This window comes from Mustela nigripes, chromosome 14, assembly GCF_022355385.1.
Source record: "Mustela nigripes isolate SB6536 chromosome 14, MUSNIG.SB6536, whole genome shotgun sequence".
NCBI classification, from domain to species: Eukaryota; Metazoa; Chordata; class Mammalia; order Carnivora; family Mustelidae; genus Mustela; species Mustela nigripes.
Genome location: NC_081570.1, coordinates 93,737,660 through 93,752,565, shown reverse-complemented (window position 1 = coordinate 93,752,565; position 14,906 = coordinate 93,737,660).

Genomic DNA, 14,906 nt, shown 5'->3' with positions numbered 1-14,906 from the left:
TGTTGTCTTTTCCCTTTTGACAATCCATTAACATCATGGTAGTTCGGCTTGATCAGTGTTGTCTTTTCCCTTTTGACAATCCATTAACATCATGGTAGTTCGGAGATTCCTAAAGAATGTCACATTTGTCCCACCCAGGAGTGGTGGGGGTGAGGGGGAGATTGCGAGGTGTCAGCCTTTTGCTTTGTCCTCAGCCAGCCTTCTGCTCCCTCATCAAGCAAACCAATAGTTCAAGAAAACTCCCTCTTTTGGGGGCGCTTGGGTGTCTGACAGAGGGAGATCACAAGTAGGCAGAGGGGCAGGCAGAGAGAGAAAGGGGGAAGCAGGCTCCCTGCTGAGCAGAGAGCCGGATGCAGGGCTGGATCCCAGGACCCTGGCATCATGACCTAAGCCGAAGGCTTAACCCACTGAACCACCCAAGCACCCTAGAAAACTCTCTTTTGAATAGAGAGAGAAGTCCAATCTTATATACCACTGTACTTTCATTTTTTTATTTTTAAAGATTTTATTTATTTATTTGACAGAGAGATAGTAAGAAAGGGAACACAAGCAGGGGGAGTGGGAGGAGAAGCAGGCTTCCTATGAGCAGGGAGCCCCATATGAGGCTCCATCCCAGGGCCCTGGGATCATGACCTGAGCCAAAGGAAGACACGTAATGAGTGAGCCACCCAGGCACCCCTACCACTGTACTTCCAAAATCCCTTTATTTTAATTTTAGTTCATCGTGACCACACCTAAAATTCCTTTCCAAAGACTTTCCTTCACAAACCTTGTACAACTTTCTTTTGCATTCAGATTTAGTCCCAAGCCGTTTTTCTCCAAACAAACATCTTATTTAGGACAAAATTACCTTCTTTTACACTCAACAAAAATGTGTTCCCATTCCTTACATCTTTCCTACATACTCCTACTTTTCTACTGTAGGGTCCCCCCAAAATGGGTCCGTGATTAAAGGAGTGAGACTGATACAAAGTGAAGGCCAAGCAAAGCTTTATTTTGTGCCAAGCATCAGGAATCAGACCGCCGATCAAACAGACCAGTTGGGGAGCTCCTACAGAGAGGATGACCCCTCCCTGCTTTCCAGACTAACTTTTATAGAGCAAAGGCCATGTGGTTGGGCTTGGCCACACACAGGTGGCCAACGAGATTATAACACACACACAGAAAACTCCACAGTGATGCTAGGCAACCAATTGAATTACAATTTACCCTAGTAGACATTCGTTTTAGCCTATCACACCTTGGTTAGGATTGGCGCCAAAAGGCTCCCAAAGGGCGGGGCCCATACTCCTTGGTAGCTAGGAGACAGTATGCGCCCCCCACTGATTGAATACCTCCACCTGGCCTGAACCACCCTTGTATTTGGACTTTGTTACCTGGGACTAGTTTCCCGGACTTGCTTTTAAATAAGTTCCCCTGGTGGGGGCAAGGTCAATTTAAGCTTTAGAGCAAAATGGCAGTTCAACCGGGATGGGGCTGCTCTGGCTGAATAGGCCCTTACACTACATATAGAGTTGCTGAATTTTGCACTCTTAGAAATCTTGGTCTCTAGTGAAGACTAAGTAGTAACCAACTGTGAATTGTCACACCAGAGTTCTTTAGATGGCAAATTTATGAACTGGTTAGGCACAAAGCATGTTTACCAGCCGACTTAAATATCCTTAGTTTCTTTGCAATAAGTAGTCAAAAGCACAAACCTACGTCTAGTAATCAATGATTTAGCACCTTATCCTATTTGGAAAGACTTAGATGTCCTATGAATTTAATCCCAAAGACTCTGAAGCTATTTTAACAATTTCCTATGAAAACTTTGATGGGACAATTAACCACCATGTTAGTCGTCTTTTTACAAATTGCAACAGAAATAACACAAGCTTATTTTGTTAGGTCCCCCAGTGATTAAAGGAGCGAGACGCTACAAAGCAAAGATCAAGCAAAGCTTTATTTCGCGCCAAGCATCAAGAGTCAAACCGAACGTTCGGGGCCATGCCTCTTACAGAGAGGGCAACCCCTCTCTGTTTCACAGACTAGCTTTTAAGGGCAAAGGCCATGCGGTTGGGCCTGGCCACGCACAGGTGGCCAATGAAATTGTAACACACAGAGAAAGCTGCACAGTTATGTTAGGTCACACATAAGTGACCAATTGAATTACAATTTACCCTAGTATATATTTGAATTAGCCTATCACCTTGGTCAGAATTGGAGCCCAAAGGCTCCCAAAGGGTGGGGCCCATACTCCTTGGTAACTAGGGAGACAGTATGCGCCCCACCCTACCACCCACTGATTGGATGTCTCCACCTGGCCTGACCCACCCTTGTATTTGGGCTTTGTTACTGGGGGCTGGTTTCCCAGACTTGTTTTTAAGTAAGTCCCCTGGGGGAAGGGGAGCAGGGACAGTTTAAGGGTTAAACAACAAGGTTATTGTTTAACCTGGATGGAAGTGCTCTGGCTAAAATAGGTCCTTACAATTTGACCTTTAGCAAACCTTGGCAGAATAAAAGTTTTACATTTAGTGCTGATAACTTTTTTTTAAAAGATTTTATTTATTTATTTGATAGACAGAGATCACAAGTAGGCAGAGAGGCAGGCAGAGAGAGAGAGAGAGAGGAGGAAGCAGACTCTCACTGAGCAGAGAGCCCGATCGGGGTTTGATCCCAGGACCCTGAGATCATAACCTGCGCTGAAAGCAGGGGCTTAACCCTCTGAGCCACCCAGGCACCCCTGGTGCTGGTAACTTTAAAGACCCAGTCTATCTTAATTAAACCAACAAAGTTAACTTAGCTTGAAGACCAAGTGATGTTCCACCTGGGTCCCCTTTTAATAGTCAGTAAATTTGTTCCCCAGCATCAATTTTTACCTGAGACACTAATAAGGAAATCTGAAGTCAGCAATGTAGGCAGGCCCCCACCATACCCAAGGTGCAGAAGCAGGAGAGTGTGGGGCAGACAGAAGGGCAAAGTGCTGCCAGAAGACAGAGAAAAAGGACTCCCGGTTCCAAAGCTCATCCATTTGGACAGCTGAGCAAATGCCATGTTTTCCTAACAACAAGTGGGATTAGGCAGTCCATGTCAGGCCAGAGAAGACAGGGAATTTCCTGGAAACAAAGGGAGTTTTGCAGCTGCATGAGAATATTCCTTAAAGTTCCCATTCTGAGGTAGGCTAACCCCAGTTGGCTCCACTTATAGCCATTAACCTGGGAAATGAGTGAGGGAGAAGTCCCCACAACTCTTAGGAGGAATGGTGAGAGAGACTGAGAGTAAGCGTCCCCTTTGCTAGGGATGACTAGTGTTTCTTTCAGCAACCTAGGTTTATTTGGAGGAGGTCTTTTAGCCAATTATCCAATATGTTAGGAGAGAGTTTGCCATTCTGGTTACCACCAAACACATTCTGCAAGAGGGCCTTAGGTCTGGGTCCTGATTTAGAGCCCTGAAAGCCAGGATGGATCTAGAGTACTTCTGTCTATTTGCCCTGTTTCTTGCAGAAGAGACCTGATAGACCCAACTGTGGCCATGCGGTGTGTGTCACAGGAGCTCAGTCCTCTCCTAAATTTACAATCCAAATTGTTTCCGGTGGGTTAAAAGTTATCCCAAAGGAGAGTCCTTGGGAACTGAAGAAGAGACTATGCTTTGCTGTAAAGGTCATGCCTTATTTTACCTTGAAGAACCAGCCGTGTCCATTTACAATGGCACCCAAAACCGTAAGATACCTAGGAATAAATCTAACCAAAGAGGCAAAGAATCTGTATTCAAAAAACTATATATATTCATGAAAAAAATTGAGGAAGACACACACAAAAAAAGGAAAAATGTTCCGTGCTTATGGATTGGAAGAACAAATATTATGTCTATGCTATCCAGTGCAGTCTATGCATCGAAAGAAATCCCTATCAAAGTACCACCAACTTTTTTTCACAGAAATGGAACAAGTAGTCCTGAAACTTGTATGGAACCAGCAAAGGCCCTGAATAGCCAGAGGAATGTTGAAAAAGAAAAGCAAAGCTGATGACATCACAATTTGGACCTCAAGCTCTATTACAAAGCTATAATGATCAAGACAGCATGGTACTGGCACAAAAACAGACACATAGATCAATGGAATAGAACAGAGAACTCAGAAATGGATCCTCAACCCTATGGTCAACTAATCTTTGACAAAGCAGGAAAGAATATTCATCCAATGGAAAAAAGACCGTCTTTTCAACAAATGCTGTTGGGAAAATTGGACAGCCACATGCAGAAGAATGAAACTGGACCACTTCCTTCTACCATACACAAAAATAGACTCAAAATAGATGAAAAATTTAAATGTGAGACAGGAATCCATCAAAATCCATGAAAAAAACACAGGCAGCAACCTCTTCAACCTCAGCTGCAGCAGCTTCTTCCTAGACCCATCACCAAAGGCAAGGAAAACAAAGGCAAAAATGAACTATTGGGACCTCATCAATCGCAAAAGCTTTTGCACAGCAAATGAAACAGTTGACAAAACCAAAAGATAACTAACAGAATGGGAGAAGATATTTGCAAATGACTTATCAGATAAGGGACTTAGTATCCAAAATCTATGAAGAACTTATTAAATTCAGTATGCAAAGAACAGATAGTCCAATTAAGAAATGGGCAGAGGACATGAACAGGCATTTCTGCAAAGAAGACATCCAGATGGCCAAAAGACACACAAAGAAGTGCTCCACATCACTCGGCATCAGGGAGATACAAGTCAAAACCACAAAGAGTTACCACCTCATATCAGTCAGAATGGCTAAAATGAACAAGTCAGGAAACAACAAATGTTGGTGAGGATGTGGAGAAAGTGGAACTCTGTTAACTGTTGGTGGGAATGCAAGCTGGTGCAGCCACTCTGGAAAACAGAGGATGTTCCTCTAAAAGTTGAAAACAGAGCTACCCTACGACCCAGCAATGGCACTACTGGGTATTTACCCCAAAGATACAAATGTAGTGATCCGAAGGGGCACATGCACCCCAATGTCTATAGCAGCAATATCCACAAGAGCCAAACTATGGAAATCACCCAGACATCATAAAGACAATGTTCTGTGTGTACACACACACACAGGAATACGACACAGCCATCAAAAAATGAAATCTTGCCATTTGCAATGACATGGATGGAACTAGAGGGTATTATACTAAGTGAAATAAGTCAATCAGAGAAAGACAATTATCATATGATCTCACTGATCTGTGGAATTTGAGAAACAAGGCAGAGGATCATAGGGGAAGAGAGGAAAAAAATGAAACAAGATGAAACCAGAGAGGGAGACAAACCATAAGAGACTCTGAATCTCAAGGAACAAACTGAGGGCTGCTGGAGCAGAGGGGGTGGCTGGGTGATGGACACTGGGGAGGCTATGTGTTGTGGTGAGTGCTGTGTATTGTGTAAGACTGCTGAATCATAGACCCATATCCATGAAACAAATAATACATTATACGTTAATTGAAAAAAAGAAAAAACCTTATGTGTTTAACCCATGGAAAACACTAGAAAAGTTTTACAAGGGACAATTACCCAATTTTGCAGTACTCAGTCTAGAGGAGTCCCCACAGAGAATTGTTTGTTTTCTACCTTATGATCCAGTAGGAGTTACCCTGTACCTGTTAAAGAGAGGTCATATGAAGGCATCCCTGCATATCAGCTCTTCCCTGGGAACCAAGGCTTCCCATGGTTTCCTACTCAAGGTGAAAGAGTGGCCTAACATCTTGGGCTAAGGAGGGATCAGGCCAACGGGAGTAGCCACCCTTACTCATCCATCAACTGATGCTCCTTTTCTCCTCTGGGTTTCCTCCTCCCAAATCTGGCCCAATCATAAAGACTTAGCAAGGTTAACAGTTTAATCTTTGATTCCATTGTGTTCCCTCCCCTTACCCCTGCATGCTTTTTTCTGTCCATACACCCGAGGTCCCATTTGCAAGCATTGCCTTGTTGAGGGGTACAGACCCCGAGATTTAACATCATCATCATTTCATATTTCAGTTGTTGGAACAAGAAAGCCTCAATTATATGACCCATTAAAGTCCCAGTCACTAGTGCAACCATTTGAGGAACTGGACGAGGGTCTGTAATTCCCTCCTTAATGCCCAAAGTATTCCAAGGGAAGTAAATGCCCAGGAAATACTGGGTTCCCTCCAATTTATCATGTAAAGGGATAACTCTAATCCTGCTTGCCAAAAACTTGGATTTTGATTCCTGGCCATGATTAAAACTAAACTGTACCTAACAGTAAAACCTATTTCTTACCAGGCAGCAAAAATGAGGAAAAGCTTCTCTTCCTGATCTAAATTCTCATGAAAGGCATATTTAAATGTAAAAACATTGTATCTCCATAGGCAACTGCTTTTCCTGAAATGAATCCCTGATTAAAAGGGCATAGTGGTGGGGCGCCTGGGTGGCTCAGTGGGTTAAAGCCACTTTGGCTCAGGTCATGATCCCAGGGTCCTGGGATCAAGCCCCGAATTGGGCTCTCTGCTCAGTGGGGAGCCTGTTTCTCTCTCTCTCTGCCTGCCTCTCTGCCTACTTGTGATCTCTGTTTGTCAAATAAATAAATAAAAATCTTTATTAAAAAAAAAAAAAAAAGGCATGGTGACCATCAGAGACTAGAAGGGCCCTACTATAGGCAAAGTCCCTGAGGTGGGAGAAAGCCATTTCAGAAAAGCCAGTGAACAGAAAGCAGAACTGGGTAGGACAGCACACCCTCCTTTTGAGGAAGGGGGATTGACCAGATCTTTGTGCAATAGCTTTTCACCTGAGACTTAAGTCCTGTGGCAGCGCTTTTCACCTTTAACTGGCTGACAGGTGTCCAGTTTTGTCGTTTGTCAGAAGAGGTCACCTATGAAAGAAAAGAAAAGAAAACAGTCTGCTTTTACTCACCCTTTGGTGGAAGTGATCTTGGCTTTCCACACCAAAATGAAGCCGGAGAGCTGGGTTCTTGTCTCGCAGAGGTGAAGAATAAATCTTGTGGACAATGGAAAGTGAGTAAAGCGATAGATGTTTATTAAGTGAAGATACAGAAAAAGCTCTCAAGAGCAAGCAGAGTTGCCCTCTTCGGCATTTTTTAATCCATGAAATTACACTGTGACAGATAATTCATTATTTGAAAATTCTGCCTGTTAGGAGTAGAGCCACCCTACAAAAGGAGATTGACAGCTTGGTAAATTTCTGACCTAATAGTTTTTTGTTTGTGTGTTCATTTCTTTTAGATAACCTTAAGAGACACTAAAAAATTCTTGGATTTTGGGAGTTGCTCGGGTGGCTCAGTTGGTTAAGCATCTGACTTTGCCTCAGCTCATGCTCTCGGGGTACTGGGATTAAGCCCTGTGTCAGGCTCTCTGCTCAGAGGAGAGTCTGCTTGTCCCTCTCCCTCTCTCAAATGAATAAACAAAATTTATTTTTGTCATTTTTAAATTTAATTTTTAAATTTTTAATTAACATATAATGTATTATGAGCCCCAGGGGTACAGGTCTGTAAATCGCCAGGTTTACACACTTCACAACACTCACCATAGCATATACCCTCCCCAATGTCCATAACCCAACCACTCTCTCCCTACCTCTCTTCCCCCGGCAACCTCAGTCTGTTTTGTGAGATTAAGTGTCTCTTACGGTTTGTCTCCCTCCTGATGCCATCTTGTTTCATTTTTTCCTTCCCTATCCCCCAAACCACCCATGCTGCCTCTCAAATTCTTCATATCAGGGAGATCATATGATAATTGTCTTTCTCTGATTGACTTATTTCGCTCAGCATAATACCCTCTAGTTCTGTCCACATCATTGCAAATGGCAAGCTTTCATTTCTTTTGATGGCTGCATGTATTCTTTTGTATATATATACACACCACATCTTCTTTATCCATTCATCTGTTGATGGACATCTAGGTTCTTTCCATAGTTTGGATATTGTGGACATGTTGCTATAAACAATTGGGTGTACCTGCCCCTTCGGATCACTTTGTATCTTTAGGGTAATCACCGTAGTGCCATTGCTGGATTGTAGGGTAGCTCTATTTTCAAATTTTTAAGGAACCTTCATGCTGTTTCCCAGAGTGGTTGCATTCCCACCAACAGTGTAAGAGGGTTCCCCTTTCTCTCCATCCTCGCCAGCATCTATTGTTTCCTGACTTGTTAATTTTAGCCATTCTGACTGGTGTGAGGTGGTATCTCATTGTGGTTTTGATTTGTATTTCCCTGATGCCGAGTGATGTGGAACACTTCTTTGTGTGTCTTTTGGCCATCTGGATGTCTTCTTTGCAGAAATGCCTGTTCATGTCCTCTGCCCATTTCTTGATTGGACTATTTGTTCTTTGTGTATTGAATTTGATAAGTTCTTTATAGATTTTGGATACTAAGCCCTTTATCTAATATGTCATTTGCAAATATCTTCTCCCATTTTGTCGGTTGTCTTTTGGTCTTCTCAACTGTTTCCTTTGCTGTGCAGAAGCTTTTGGTCCTGATGAAGTCCCAATAGTTCATTTTTGCCCTTGCTTCCCTTGCCTTTGACGATGCTTCTGGGAAGTAGTTGCTGCAGCTGAGGTTAAAGAGGTTGCTGCCTATGTCCTCCTCAAGGATTCTGATGGATTCCTTTCTCATATGGGGGTCCTTCATCCATTTCGAGTCTATTTTTGTGTGTGGTGTAAGGAAGTGCTCCAGTTTCATTCTTCTGCATGTGGCTGTCCAATTTTCCCAACAGCATTTGTTGAAGAGACGGTCTTTTTTCCATTGGATGACTATTCTTTCCTGCTTTGTCAAAGATTAGTTGACTATAGGGTTGAGATCCATTCCTGAGTTCTCTGTTCTATTCCATTGATCTATGTGTCTGTTTTTGTGCCAGAACCATATTGTCTTGATGATGACAGCTTTGTAATAGAGCTTGAAGTCTGGAATTGTGATGCCACCAACTTTGGCTTTCTTTTCCAACATTCCTCTGGCTATTCAAGGTCTTTTCTGTTTCCACATAAATTTTAGGATTATTTGTTCCCTTTCCTTGAAAATAAATTGGTGGTATTTTGATAGGGATTGTTTTAAATGTGTACATTGCTTTAGGTAACATAGACATTTTCAGAGTATTTGTTCTTCCAATCCATGAGCATGGAACATTTTTCCTTTTTTTGTGTGTGTCTTCCTTAATTTCTTTCATGAATATTCTATAGTTTTCTGAATACAGATTCTTTGCCTCTTTGGTTAGGTTTATTTCTTGGTGTCTTATGGTTTTGGACACAATTGTAAATGGGATTGACTCCTTAATTTCTCTTTCTTCTGTCTTCTTGGTGTATAGAAATGAAACTGATTTCTGTGCATTGATTTTATATCCTGACATTTTACTGAATTCCTGTATGAGTTCTAGCAGATTTGGAGTGAAATCTTTTGGGTTTTCCACATAAAATATCATATCATCTGCAAAGAGTGATAATTTAACTTCTTCTTTGCCCATTTGGATGCCTTTGATTTGTTGTTGTTATTGTTGTCTGATTGCTGAGGCTGGGACTTCTAGTACTATGTTGAATAGCAGTGGTGATAATGGACATCCCTACCATGTTCCTGACCTTAGCGGAAAAGTTCTCAGTTTTTCTCCATTGAGAATGATATTTGCTGTGGGTTTTTCCTAGATGGCTTTGTTGATATTGAGGTATGCACCCCCTATCCCTACACTTTGAAGAGTTTTGATCAAAAAAGGATGCTGTGCTTTGTCAAATGCTTTTTCAGCATCTATTTAGAGTATCATATGATTCTTATTCTTTCTTTTATTAATGTATTGTATCACATTGATTGATTTGCGGATGTTGAACCAAACTTGCAGCCCAAGAATAAATCCCACTTGGTTGTGGTGAATAATCCTTTTAATGTACTGTTGGATCTCTTTGGTAGTATTTTGGTGAGAATTTTCCCATCTGTGTTCATCAAGGATGTTGGTCCGTAATTCTCTTTTTTGATGGGATCTTTGTCTGGTTTGGGGATCAAGGTAATGCTGGCCTCATAAAATGAGTTTGGAAGTCTTCCTTCAATGAATAAATAAAATCTTTAACAATGAAAAAATTCTTGGGACTTTGGTAAAATGACTTCTACTGTCTGGAATCCTAATTCTGTTGGATTGAGATTTATAAACAACTTGTAAAGGCCTAATATCAAAAATCACTTAATCTTCATGCTTCAGAAGAAAATAGTTTAAGGGAAAATACATATTTGAGAATAAAAGTCAATAGCTGCTATTGTATTAAAAAGTAAAAGTCACAACAATTACTGTGTAAAACAACGACCTAAAGAAATATTTTTTCTTTGGAGCTAGTGACCCATAGAAAGCAATTTTACACAAATAAAAGCATAGAAGTGTGAATATTGAGGAATATTGGCAATCAGCAGATCTTGCCCTGAAAATAAGACGTATGAACGGGAGTAGTTGAAAATAAAATTGGAAAGGCAGTTGGAGATAAGGACCTTGCATGATAAACCCTTAGATGTCACTGACCACTTACTTTCAGGTTTTGAGTAGAAGAGGTAATATAGAAGTGGTGAAGGACCAAGTTCTCCACCTAGTTCTGCCATTTAGTAGTTATGCTTTTTCAAGAGATTCAGTTTCAAGAGATGTAGTTTCTTTAAGCTTTTGTTTTCTTATCTCCAGAATAGGATTAGTGATAGTACCTACTACAAAGGGTTATTGTGAAGATTAAATAAGATGATGTATGATGAGCCTGATGCCCAGCACATAGCAACTATTCAATAAATATTAGTGACTACTTGGTTAGAACTATGCTTCAGGAATACTGATCTGGCAGCTGTGTGCATAGATGGTATAAGCATATGTTTTTCCTTCTTAAAATAGAAAGACCAGGGTCTTCCCAGGTCTGTGCCAAGAACATTTCAGAAGCTGGAATCTTGAGGTGGAATTTCCTGTCTCTAAAGTTGAATTAACAAGAGTTAGAGGGTGCTCTGACCAAAGATCAGAGAAGAAGGAGTCTTCTTGATTGCATTACTGTTTTCTGCATTTCTATGTTCCGGTGTCCTGTACTATTTTTGAGCACCAAAAGGCAGATGTCCTTGTTGGTGCAATACCATTATTTTGAACACTGGTCAGCAGCTTCATTTACTCTTTTTAGCTCTCTTCAAACCCTCCTTCCTTCTCCTGCCCCCCCATCACTGTCATCACAAGCCCCCCATTCTCTCTTTACCACCCAGTTCCAGCAATTCCTCACCTCTTCCAAACTCCCTCATCCTCCACCACACTCTCACAGCAAAAGTGCTGAGCAAGGACTAAGGAGGAGGAGGCTGTGAAGTAGGAAGTCTCCCCACAGGGGATGGGAAAGTCAGACCCAGTTTGGGTCATCTCTCTTGGGCTACTGGAGGAGAAATCATTTTCAATCAGAGACTGTAGTCCTGAAAATTCCTTGAGGAGCTAAACTGGGCAAGAAAGCCTTGAAGCTCTTTCAGACCAGCTACATCAGAGATGATGGATGTGTGTGGCAGGGAGTAGGGGAGCAGTAAAGTTGCAAAAAAGCCACATTGCCAGGAGTGACCAAAAGGACATTTTTCAATGTGTACAATTTTTGTTTTAAAATGTGTTAAATAGGGGCACCTGGGTGGCTCAGTGGGTTAAAGCCTCTGCCTTCAGCTCAGGTCATGATCCCAGGGTCCTGGGATTGAGCCCCACATCAGGCTCTCTGCCCAGCAGGGAGCCTGCTTCCTCCTCTCTCTCTGTCTGCCTCTCTGCCTACTTGTGACCTCTGTCTCTATCAAATATATAAATAAAATCTTAATAAAATAAAATCAAGTGTGTTAAATAATGCTTAGTTTTATTAGTTTTTTAAAAAACTTTATGAATTGTGAACATGTAAAAAGTAAAATCCAGCATTTTGGTTTTGCAGGAAATTAAAAGAGAAACATTATTAATGCAATTTTGCCCTAGTATCATAATTACTCACTGAGAGTGGAACCAAAGAAGTATGAGAGACCACTGAGGACACTTATAAAGATAAGGAATGCTAGGGGCACCTGGGTGGCTCAGTGGATTAAAGCCTCTGCCTTCTCTCGGGTCATGATCCCAGGGTCCTGGGATCGAGTCTGGCATCAGGCACTCTGCTCAGCAGGGAGCCTGCTTTCTCCTCTCTGTTTGCCTGCTTCTCTGCCTACTTGTTATCTCTGTCAAATAAATAAATAAAATCCTTTAAAAAAAAAAGATAAGGAATGCTATCAGTACTATCAAACATTGTTCTGTACTGTAAGATATTGTACTGTAAGAGATGATATCATAACTAGGGTCCCAAAGAGTTTCCTTTTCTCCCCTCCCCTTCCCTTCCTTTCCTTTCTACCCCCCCCCCACCCCTCCAGCTTCTTCCTTTCTCAGAGAGAGAGAGGGAGGGAGATTCTGTAGTTTTCCTTTGCCTTCCTTTGCTATCAGTACCAAGTACCAAAACTGGTACTTGGTATTTATTTCGTTAAGTGTTCAGAATCAATTTTTTAAAGATTTTATTTATTTATTTGACAGAGAGATCACAAGTAGGCAGAGAGGCAGGCAGACAGAGAGGGGGAGGCAGGCTCCCCGCCAAGCAGAGAGCCCAATGTGGGGTTCGATCCCAGGACCCTGAAATCGTGTCTGAACCGAAGGCAGAGGCTTAACCCACTGAGCCACCCAGGTGCCCCCAAGAGTTCAGAATTTATAATGTGCAAAAAAATTGGAGAAACTAGTGCTAACTCACATTCCTCCAAGCCAAAACCCCTCTTCTATTGTTGCTTCTAATTTGTTTGACCAGAAAACCAGATGAGTTTGTTAGGACTCTTTCAGTGCAGAAACCCAGCTCAACCAGGCTTAAGGAAAAAATAATTTATTGCCTCCTGTAACTGAAAAGTCTGAGTTTTAGTCATGACTGGTCCCAGAGGCCCAAATTATACCAACAGAGCTGGGTTCTTCCTCTGTCTCTGCCTCTCCAACTCCTTGCTCTGATTTCCTTTATGTTGGTTTCATTCCCAGTTGGATTCTCACTATGCTATCCTACATCAGTCTGACTTTTCTTTTTTCTTTTTTTTTAAGTAACATTATCCTATAGGATACAGTTCATGTAAAAATTGATAATTTAATGAAATAAAAGATAAGGGTTAATATAATATTCAACCTTGCTAAAAATCTAATCTTTTTGGCCTATGTATGAACAAAGCTATTATTAAAGGTAATTCTCAATGTGTAAGGATTTGGGAGGGCCGGACACTCATTCACAGCTCGTAAGGAACACATTTAGACAATGTGTTTCTTTCAGGAAAGCAGTAGCAGGAATTTGTTGTAACAGAAACTAAGCTTAAACTAGTTTAAGCAGAAAAAGGGAATTTTTTGGCTTATGCATTGAGAAGTTCAAGGAATGGAAGTGGCTTTATGCAGATGGATCCAGTAGTTCAAATGATTCATTCTGTCTCTACCTCTGTCTCTTCATTGCTTCATTGCTTGCCTCTGCGTGGCTATATTCTCAGGCAGGCTCTCTCTACATGGTGAAGAGATAGGTGCTGCAGACCCAAGTTCATATTGTACTTCTTGCTTACTGTCTGGGTCAAGGGAATAGAGTTCTCTTGATGGCCAGGCCAGGTCACCATGACCACTCTGGAGCCTGGGAGCTGGATCAGCTCCATCTGAGCCACATGTTTGGGGTAGGATTACTATAGAATGGGAAAGGATTCTCCAAAGGCAGGAGTGCTGGGAAGCCAAATGTTGTGTCCATACAGAGGACGACTTGACAGTGTGTACCCAAAGTCTTTAGAATTTACACTTTTCTGAGCTTAGCAACACCACTTTTAGGACTTAATCCTAAAGAAAGGACCAGAAACAAACTTTTACTCCTGCTGTTCCTGTGATGGTGGGTAGGAAGCAGAGAAGGAGGCTGATCCGGCCTTATTACATCTTAACAATCTAGCAATCCCATAAGTGTCATAAGCAAAGTTCTGGGTAGGGCTCTCAACGTCCTAATTTGGGCCACATTCCCATTTCAGAATCAGTCACTGTGGTCAAGGACTGGCCAGATCTTGGCCAAATGCTCATTCTTGGACCTTGTGGGTAATATCAGTCCTACCAAAACCACAAAACTCAAAGTTAGAGAGACCTAGTTACCCTCCAAGCAAATCAGGGTGTTTTTGCCTAAAGAAGAAAAAATAGACAGTTAACAAGCAAAACCAATAGACATTCAATACATCAGATAACTAAACCTTTAGAACTGCATCTAGAACCATGCAAATTTGCTCTAAGTGAGGATCTAGGAATGTGTCCCAAAAATAAAGTCTATCAGTTCCGGTATATAAACTTTGTGACATATATTTTGGTAGTTCCAAGTTGTTTTACAGACCTGAGGGCATAGAGCTGTTCTTGCAGAGTCATCTTCCTCTATCAACTCTTTAAGTGCAAGCATTTTTTAGGGTTTTATTCTCTGAATAATTAAGTTGTCACATAAATGATCTCTGGAGAAAATGAGTTGTACCATAATCTGACAAGCTGTATTTCTCTCTTTCAGAATTGCACCAGCAAATCATTAGGTTTCTAAGAGAACCTTGCGGGATACTTAAGCCACCTGGAGTACAGATAGAACAATTCCTAAGTGTAGAATTTAAGAACTAAAAGAATCTGGGATTGGGGCACCTGGGTGTCTCAGTGGGTTAAGGCCTCTGCCTTCAGCTCAGGTCATGATCCCAGGGTCCTGGGATCGAGCCCTGCATCGGGCTCTCTGCTCAGCCAGGCGCCTGCTTCCTCCTCTCTGCCTGCCTCTCTGCCTACTTGTGGTCTCTGTCTGTCAAATAAATAAATAAAATCTTTTTTTGTGTTAATAATCAGATTAAAAAAAATTATTTATTTGACAGACAGAGATCACAAGTAGGCAGAGAGGCAGGCAGAGAGAGAGAGGAAGGGTAGCAGGCTCCCTCCTGAGCA